This window comes from Xenopus tropicalis, chromosome 7 (genome assembly GCF_000004195.4).
Source record: "Xenopus tropicalis strain Nigerian chromosome 7, UCB_Xtro_10.0, whole genome shotgun sequence".
Lineage (NCBI taxonomy): Eukaryota > Metazoa > Chordata > Amphibia > Anura > Pipidae > Xenopus > Xenopus tropicalis.
The window spans coordinates 36876065-36886580 of record NC_030683.2 but is presented as its reverse complement, the minus strand read 5'-3'; the positions used below and the strand labels follow the sequence as shown (position 1 = coordinate 36886580).

The following is a 10516-nucleotide window of genomic DNA, read 5'->3' as shown; positions in this document are numbered from 1 at the left end:
TACCTGTACTTCTTGAAAAGAAGAGTTAAAAACATATTAAACAGTGTGTGTGTGATGCTATAATAATGCTTTCTTAACTTTTTCTAGCTGAATGGCTTGAAAGGAATCCTTCTTAAGATGACCCCATTTTGTCCAATTGAATACATCAATCTCTTTTAGAACTTGAAACACGTGTCGTGTTGTTGTCATATACCCAATGTTAGAGTAAGTAAGGACAGTAGTGCCAACATATTCTACAGCACTTTACAATAATCATACATTATTCACATCAGTCCCTGCACCAGTGGAGCTTACAATCTAAGGCCCCTATAACATTCACACCCACACTTTGGTTAAAGGGAAACTCCAAACCAAAATTTGTTAAAGAGCCCCACACAGCACAGAAATCCATAATATACCTATCTCTTTCTGTATCATCTGAATTCCTGGCAGTGGAGGGGGGACTAAAACATTGATGTTAAAATCTGTAACAACTCCTCCACAGTGTACAGACAGCTACATAACCCAAAATGCATTGCATAAAAAATTTCTGGATAAAATGCCTTTTTACTTGAAAAATAACTAGCTATCTACATGACATTTTACTGTTTCAAATCAAATCATTTTGATATGTGAGCATTTTAGGCATCTTTTGCAAAATATTGCAGTTTGTTTTTAATTAAAAAGGAGAGGAGCAAACTCCCAGAGTTTACACAGTTTGGCAAATCCCCTTTTCCAGGAGCCCAAGATCAAACAGGAAACACCTGTTAATATTTGTTGTTTATCATCATCTGTTTATCATCATCTCGAATGGAGCTTACAATCTACTACAGGCACATTTACAAAAATAGGAAAACAACTCATACTCATGTATATTTTTGAGCTGTGGGAGGAAAATAAAGAAAGGATTATCTGCACTGTGGCAGAGTGCCTCCTAGAGAAGATTTCTAGCCCAGAATGCACCCTTGTATAGGCCAATACATCTCTTGAGAAAAACTACTTGACCCAAAGCATTATCATAGAAGAAAATAACTTATTTGAGTGCCTTTCAGCTAAAGGGCATGGAATCAAGCCAAGCAACCCCCTCAGTAATAGGGGTTGCATGGGAAGAGTAGCTCCTTCTTACTATTCCTATGCAACCATGCCACAAGTGCTTAATATCCTCATAATATCCTTACTAATGATATAATTTACAGGATATTCATAGCTTTTGCCTGTTATATAGTGATTAAAGTACATAATACACAAGAGCCATGAATATCTTGTAAACTTCCAACTTACTGTAAAACCTGTGTATTATAATAAATAATATGCCCCCTATTGTAAAATATGAGTATATTAGAAGTCACCTCTGAGTTCCATGACCCGTATTAAAGCACTTGACTTTCAGCCTTATGCCTTTATATGGTCATGGAACTCCTTGATAAGTTACAATATCTTATAATATTTTACATTAGGGGTACATTAATCACTATATAATACACAAGACAAATATGTAAAATATATCCTTATACTGTTGATACACATACATACATACTATGACAACGTGGTTAGGAAACATAGCATTCGCTCCTAAAAATGTAAGAGAGAGTGCACATTTGAGGTTTGTGATGTGGACTGCAGGGGGATTCCTTGTGCAGACAATGTTAATAATGCCACTGAGTGGGCTAATTAAGAGGCAACTGAGAGAGGAGCTGCCTGGAGAGGTTAAAAGGTGTGTGCTCCCACACCTGGGGCCCCCTCACTGAGAGTGAGGGGTCACTCAGAAAGGTGTCCACTCTCAGAGCGGGAAGTTTGCCTGCCTGTGTGAGGAACTCCCAGAGGGGCTGGGGTGCCTCCTGCCACTGCAAGGAGCAGAGGGAGTCGTGACCAGGTGTATGAGAGCTGAGAAGAGTCAGCAAGGCTTAAGGTGAAGCCTGAGTGCTCACAAGTGTGTCACTGGGGATGGTGAGAAACCTTGAAAAGGTCCCAGAGTGTGGAAGTTACCCTGGAAGATGAGGACAAGAGGGACAAGTTTTGAACAAGTTTGCTGAACTGTTTCTTGATGAACTGTGTTCATGGGAGCTTTATGTTAGGAAGAATTTGCCCTTAATAAACCTATGTTTTTGCCTGAAGAAGTGGTGTCCCTGTCTCTTATGCTCCAGATCCTCTGTTTACCTGCCTACCATAACTAATTCCCCCCAAAAATGATGTGTACAGGCAGTCAGCATGTCACAATACATAATTAAGATTTGCTCATTTTATGTGTTTCACCACACAGGTTTGCCCTGGAAAAACAATTGGATCGTAATAGTGGCCTAATGTAGTCTTCACCCTACAAGATTTTTAAACCTGGTCTGTGGATATTTTACTAATCCCCAGACTGCTGATTGTGCTCTCCTAAACTTCTCTTTAATATCTAACTCTAATTCCCAACCTTTTATACCCATGAGCCACATTCAAATGGAAAAAGTGTTGGGGAGCAACACAAACATGGTGTTCCTGGGGGTGCAAATAAGAGCTATAATTGGCTATTTGGTAGCCCCTATGTGGACTGGCAGCATATAGTAGGCTCTGTTTGGCATTATGACAGGTTTTTATGCAACTAAAAATTTTCTCCATACCAGGAAATCAAAATAAGCACCTTCTTTGAGTCCACTGGGAGCAACATCCAAGGGGTTGGGGAGCAACATGTTGCTTACGAACCACTGGTTTGGGATCACTGATCTAACTCATTTCCTTTCTTTTCTCATATTAAAGACTTTGCTAGAGCTGCACACTTCTGTGGAATTTCACATGAAGCAGAAAATATTGATTATATTTTCACTGATTATATATATTTACAGTTTACAAATAAATTTCATCATAAGAGCAGAAGTAAAGAACATTACTATTAAAACGTCAACAGTAGATCAGCCCGGCTTGTGCCAGCAAAAATTTCCTCTGCAATGAAACTAAATCCTTGCCCTAAGCGGATACCTATAATCGTAAATCACTAAAGCGATGACATGTAGTGTATACTCAACTTGGGGTTTTCTTATACTGTGTTCTGGTATAATGCATATAATGTGGGAATACTGGAGGGTACAAGGGTGGGTTTCCAGGTGTAGAATGAATGTTCAGAATGTGCCCATTGCCAGACTGTTGGCAGCACAGACACAGTGAATGGCACCATAAAGGAATGCTAGCTTTTAAATTAGACTCTGCTACAGTAAATTTGGCACTGTAATTCTAGACCTACACTTGAGAATCTATTTTCTTATTCCTGTTTACGTCCACTCTTCAGTCTTTTTTTGCTGTCCTTCCTTGTCACATGTCTTAGCATTCCAACTACACAAGTGATATTTCAGTTCTAAAACCGACCCTATTGTAAGAACAAGCAGGTTATAACCTTTAATAACTTGTGACAGGCATTAAATACATGAAAATACATCTGTTGTTTTGGGTCCCAATGAAAAAATGTCATCACAGCTCTTATCACTTCCTGTATTTTTTGGTTGCCATGATTCGCTGCAGCCAGAAATGTAAATCCAACCACATTAAGGTAAGTTTTGTGGGGGTTTGTCTTATGGAAATTATATTCTGTATATTAGCAGAAAGATTGCATGCCTTCTTGTAAAAAAAGTGTTGATTTATTCTCAATCACTGTGCATTACAATGTATTGGCCCTCTTTGGAACCTTGACTGGGGATCTTGAATGAGGACCTCGATCTTGATAAAGGCCCCAATGAGGACCAAAACATTGGAGGTCCTAACAAGGACCGAAATGTTAGAATACACAGTGATTGGGAATATCAACAGTTTTTTCACAAGAATGTGTGGATCTTTCTGCTAATGTTTAATCATTTTTGATTGACTTTAAGGTCAGGCTATATATATATATATATGTATATATAGGAACAAACAGAGCACACCATCCAAAGAATCAAAAGCCCTGGGTGCTGGCAAAAATAATAATAAAGAAGCAGAGGGCCGCACACACAGAAAAAATATTTATTTAAAAAGAAAAAGTATTTATTGAAAAAGATCCGAGGTTTTGAGCACTAACGGTGCTCTTCTTCAGGGACAAACCAAAAGACCCTGTGTACCCACCCCCCTTAAATACCCCACTGTACAGAAAAAGGCACCAAACAAGGTGATTGTAACCATGGTAACCGTTGTATACAAACCATAAAGATAAGGAATGTGTAGTGATCAAAGAAACACATAAGACAAAGTTGCATATAACAAAGATAAGGAAATGAAAAACTCATAGAGAAAGACATACCATCCAACTCATAGGGACAAACATATTCGATCACTTGTAGCAGGACAGCAATACCGTAGCCCGAAGTCCACTGGTGCGGTGGGCTTTGAGCTACGGTATTGCTGTCCTGCTACAAGCGATCGAATATGTTTGTCCCTATGAGTTGGATGGTATGTCTTTCTCTATGAGTTTTTCATTTCCTTATCTTTGTTATTTGCAACTTTTTTTGTTACTTTACCTTACCCACTGACAAGCGATATTTGTTTCTATTATTTGATACTATGATTAGTGACTCTTGTGATACTTTGTATATTACTTTCACTTTTGCTCAGTATACTGCAAAGTTTATTCTGTCATGCTTCACTTTTGTCTTATGCGTTTCTTTGATCACTACACATTCCTTATTTTATGGTTTGTATACAACGGTTACCATGGTTACAATCACCTTGTTTGGCGCCTTTTTCTGTACAGTGGGGTATTTAATGGGGGTGGGTACACACGGTCTTTTGGTATGTCCCTGAAGAAGAGCACCGTTAGTGCTTTAAATGTGGGATCTTTTTCAATTAATACTTTTTCTTTTTGCAAATTCCCTGTGTGTGCAGCCCTCTGCTTCTTTATATATATGTATATATATATATGTATATCTTCTTTATGATTTTGTTTTACATTCACTTATTTCTCCAAATTCATTAAAGACAGAGACTCAGCCTTAAAATTCTTGTCAGCTCCCATAAGGCTCCTATTGAGTTTATCATGCCTTTACAAAAAGCCAAGAGAGGTGTAGCTTGTTCATCAGTTGGGCAGGGCATAATGTAATTTGGGTTGTAGCCAGTAAAACATGGCCAAGTGATGCAGGGTTTTTACATTGCCTGTGCATATAGATACCCTAAACTCTATGCTAGCATGGTTAGTTTGTGTCTGTAAGCTACCCATTCACTTAGATTGCAAGCTCTATGGGAAAGAGGCCTCCTTCTTCTTGTCTCTTTGACACTTAATTCTTAACCTTTAATATAACTGTACTTTGTATTTATTATTGTATTGACCTCTATTTGTAGTAGCAGTGCTATATAAATACAAATATTGATTTGCTATAAATATTGATGCAATTGCTAGTGATATTTTAAAGGGGTCTAGCATTGTGTAGAAATAGCTTTACCATATAAATGAACTGGAACTAGGGGTAGACAGACAAGACTTCTGCCAGCCTGGACCATTGGGGCACATTTTGGTGAATCAGAAAAGAATAAACAACAACATTGTACTGCATCTTTTTTGAAGCCTGAATGTGTTGCTCTTGAGTATCACGGTGGAACTCTCAACACTGAACTCGCACCCTGAGTGAATTTGGTGAACAGCTATAAAGTATTTGTATAACTCTTCCACTATATTGATAGAGATTGGTACTGACATGGCTATGATAGGTACTGGCTTGTGTTCTTGGAGATTTGTTTGGGATGATCTATGCAGCTTATACTGTATCAACCAATAACCACTGGAAGGCAAATGGCTTGTTATAATTGCTTTTATTAAACAACACTTTTTATGCATTTTGCCAAAGCTGTCCTATATTTCTTGCACTGTTCCATTCTTGCTGGGTGTTTTCTGCCTGTGTCCCATCTTCAAGGTACTATGAAGAAGCAACAGATTAAATTCAGCTTAAAGAACATTCTTATTTTTTATTATATCAGAGCACTCACATTATGCCCATTTTTAAAGGCTTTGAGTGCAAATAAAATGATATTTTAAGGAACCGTGTATTGTGTCTGTGCAGCTCTATAGGCAGGTCCAAGGATAAACTGAATTATGAGCAACTGTTGGGGACATTTGCAATATGGAATGAGGGATAATTACAGTTATATATTGTGAAAGATTTTTAATGAAGTTGCACAGTATTTAATAAAATCATAAAGGCTGTATAGTAAGGATATAGTGGACCACAAGACTTTGGAACTACTTAACAAGATGTTAAACATCTACCACATGTGCCTTTTTTCATGGCACCATAGGCAGTGGCAGGCCTTTAGTAGGAAGGCGTAAGAGTAACACATCACACTAAGGTAAAAATATAATTTTATATTAAAAAAGTGAAAAAATCTAGTGAAAAAAAAAGTACTAAATTTCCCTTTGTGAATAAATATTATATATGAAAAATCTGGCGTGGCTCTTTAAAAGATATGCAGAAGGGGTACCCTGGAAATGATGCAGTTGTGTCCTACCATCTGACTATGTGAAGTGCACTGAAATCAATGGGGGAATAAAAAGCCAGAAGTGGTGTATTCAGTAAAAATACACAGCTTATGTTGGTTTTCTAACTATGCCGATACCTTTTTGCACACCACTTTTACTTGAGGCTAAGCAGTCCCACACCAGTAATGACAGTAATTAACAGTAATGCTTACTACACTACCATTTGTCAATATGACCATACACCTATAAACACTTTAATCTAAAGTCAAATGCCAGATATGCATCTATGGTATGACAGGAGCACCCATCTTTCACTGGCTATATAGGCACATGATGTTTGTCTAAAGGCTATATAACATAGTATGTTTTGATTGTGTTTACTATCTGTACATATAGTATATAGGCCTTATTCACAAGCAGTGGATTCCATACAGCATTGTACTTTCCATCATATCAGCCCATGTGCTATGTATTATAGTGTGAGCTTTTAACACATTAGTGCCCAAAACGCCAATTGGAATCTACTCCTTTGCTAGTGGGTGGTAGATCACGCATCCGAGCACTGGCTACTAACAGCTCTGTTATATCACCCTCCTCGGTACCTCCACTTATTTGGATTTGTAAGAAAAAGCATCTCTTACTGTAATGCAATCAACTTACATTTTCCATGGCAGTGTAATATTCAAAGTGGTAGATTCTAAAGTGGTGCCATGGCTTTACTCCATGTGGGTAATATGGGCACCCCTGCCATAATGCATCACTGATTCTCAATGGTGTACAGCAGTGATCCCCAACCAGTGGCTCGTGAGCAACATGTTGCTCCCCAACCCCTTGGATGTTGCTCTCAGTGACCTCAAAGCAGGTGCTTATTTTTGAATTCCTGGCTTTTGGGCAAGTTTTGGTTGCATAAAAAACAGGTGTACTCATGTAGGCTGTCAGTCCATATAGGGGCTACCAAATAACCAATAACAGTTATTATTGGTACCCCCAGGAACATGTTTTATGGTTGTGTTGCTCTCCAGATCTTTTTACATATGAATGTTGCTCACGGGTAAACAAGGTTGGGGATCCCTGGTGTACAGAGAGGAAATATTTATTCTTACCAAAGTCAGGAAGCCATTTTTAATATGCCTTTTATTTATACACATTAGTCAATATTGGGGGTGGGTACATCTTTGCTAGGTTCCTATACCTTCCAATGCATTCATTTTGAGATTACTTACTTTATAGCAGAATTGTAATTACTGTAGTTTGATGTATAAACCTCCGGTAATACCAGTTCCTATTCCTATGGTAAACTGAGAAAGAAAAGGAATTTTAGTGACCGCAGAGCAACATTTAATTTACAATAAGTTATTGTTTGGTCATTATTATTGTATGGGGTGGAAAGTGAACCAAAATATGACCTTTCACCAATGTGTTCAAGGACTGGTGCTGGGAGTTGAGCATGAGGATGAAGTGCTGGGAGCTGTGCATGGCAATGACAGTGCTAGGAAGGGACTCTGATGTGGGCAGTTAAAGCAAAATAATAAAATTGTGGGGTATAACAAGAGGGTATCTGATTCCAAAAATATGCAGAAGAATTGTACATTTTTGTACTGCATTGTAACAAATAAACACCATAGATTATAAAGTATAATATACCCTTTCTCCTTGTAGATTGTAAGCTCTTTTGGGCAGGGCCTTCTTCACCTCTTGTATCGGTTATTGATTGCTTTATATGTTACTCTGTATGTCCAGTGTATGAAACCCACTTATTGTACAGCGCTGCGGAATATGTTGGCGCTTCATAAATAAATGTTAATAATAATAATAATAATAATACACCCCATTCTTCCTGCACATGAGAACAAATATCTGCAGTTAGGGAAAATGCTATTTTTAATCCAATTTGCATCAAGGGAAAAGCAATGTTCATAAGTTTGTCCCTGAGATTACTTTACCTCTCCTCTTTCTCTGTGCTCTGAACTTTGTTTTAGACCTTTTGTTCTTTCTTTTCCATGTTTGTCCTCTATTCCAACACTGATAAGAATGACCTGAAAAGAAACCTATTTCACCACAAGGATGTCATGTAATATACAACATGAAATATGCAACTTATAATATGCATGAAACCAGCAGGTCCTGCAGTAGAAGGTGACCAGTAAATGTTACCTACTGATTTCCTATAGGTTATTGAACCTGAGCAAATTGTATTCTCAGTTATTACATGTGTTCTACTTATTTATTACATTATGCTGTGATTAGCAACAAAATTCTTGAACTTAGTAAACTGTAAACTGATAATGATCTGACTGGTTAAACTACTCAACTACGTACATTAGAGTACTCATTATGTTCCATACCTAGTCTATAGTTTCCATTGTAGTCAAAGGCCCCTTAGTTGTTTCTTCCCGGACTGCTAATTGACATTCTGGAAAACTGAGAGGTCAGTCTTCTTACTGTAAGAAAAATGGATTTTTACAAATTCCCAAACCAGAAATCAATGAATTCAGTTAAGAATAAAATAAAAAGAAGATGCTAGCTGTAGCCATGTTCTCAAAGCTTTACTTAATATTAGTCTCCTGTGTGGGTATAAATTCAAGAGAGTAAATTCAGAATTTCTCTGCTCTACATAAATTGCAGCAGGTCTCTGTGCTCTGTTTTGGAACATAAAAGACCTGTGGCCTTCCCCATGAATACAGTGATGGAATGGGGAGGCACATAGGCACCCCTCCTTCTGCCATCTAACTTGCAGTCATTCAGACACAGCACAGTTAAAAGTGTACTCTGCATGAGCTTGAGGGGACAGTCTTATGCTTCTTATGCTCTTGCACTTCTGCCTGGGGATATAGTAACAGAGCTGTAAACAAACCCAATGTCATGAGGGAGATAATGATCCACTCCAGGCCTTCTTGACACCTTATTTCATGTTATCATGTAGCGTGAAATGGAATTCAGGCCTTAAAAAAAGCCAGGACTGGATCATTATTTCCATCATGACATGGAGATGGTTGACAACTCTGTAGTAATGACCCCTATATCCAAAATAACAAAGTAACTAGTAAAATGCATACCTCCCAACATTTGAAAATTAGAAAGAGGGGCATATCTTATTGAACCAGACACAGCTTTTATCCGCACCCCACATATACCATGACCTTAAAAAAACATATATATACCCCCTTCAGACAAGTTTATAAGATCACTGCAGAAATGGCCAATGAGCACTCACACATGCCAGTAAAAGTGCTGCAGAAGTGGCCAATAAGCATTCTGTTAAGCCCACCCATGCCAGTACAAGAGCTGCAGAAATGGATAGACTGAAAGCATTACCTACAAGAAGAATACCATAACCTTGTGCTCCCACCCTGCTTGTCTCTCTATGCCTCCCTTTCCTTAGCTGAAACCAATGTGAAATATTTAAATTCTAGGGGTTGGTACTGTGTCTGTCCCAAAAAAACAGATGGAAGGTATGAAAATGTACTGTTATTTCAAAGAATATTAGAAGTCACTACTAAGTCACAAAAAGCACAAAGCCACAGTCCTGCAGAGTTTACATTTTTATATTAAGATATATATGAAGTTTTAAAATGATATACAGTGACTTCCACTAGGATAAAACCTTACATTACACAAGGCATAAAAGCAGTAAAATATATGTTTATGAATGGCGCCTAGTAATGCTATCAGATTTAATTGTTGTTTCATGATATAGTTTGTGTCATGTGGCTCATCAGAACTTGTGTATTTTGAAATGTACTTCTTGCAAAAATATGATGATATCAGTAGTTACAAAGAAACCTCCATTATTAATGAATACCTTTATGATTAGGAAATCACTCACCTTCTTGAAAATCCAGGGCCTTCAGACTTGTTGAGAGGAAGAGCTTGTTTTGAAAGTAGCAAGTTTTTGTCCTGTTTTTGTTTGTAATCAACTGTCCCCCTCATCATCTGCTGATTAGATCCTCTACCAACCAGGTGATCAATTTACTGAATATCATTGGCTAATAGAACAGTGCATGTTGTGAAATTTATATTTGAGTCCAGCTCAATGCACTTATACCACAATTTAACTTCCCCGACTTGGTAATTTTCCCTGATAATGGTAGATGGGAGACTAGTTTATATTGCAAATCTACAGAT

At 37.8% G+C, this 10516-nt stretch overlaps 1 long non-coding RNA gene across 2 annotated transcripts; it reads right to left on the bottom strand.

Annotated features, from left to right (window-relative positions):
• Positions 1 to 5719: 5719 nt before the first annotated feature.
• LOC116412075 lies at positions 5720 to 10308 on the bottom strand. 2 transcript variants are annotated; one of them, XR_004223525.1, is made up of 5 exons: positions 10218 to 10292; positions 8737 to 8832; positions 8335 to 8427; positions 7615 to 7689; positions 5720 to 5831 (listed from the first exon to the last, which is right to left on the bottom strand). It is a non-coding gene; the product is annotated as an uncharacterized LOC116412075 (long non-coding RNA). The 2 variants fall into 2 exon arrangements; XR_004223526.1 differs by lacking the exon at positions 8737 to 8832 and having other exon boundaries at positions 10218 to 10308.
• Between the last annotated feature and the right edge of the window lie 208 nt (positions 10309 to 10516).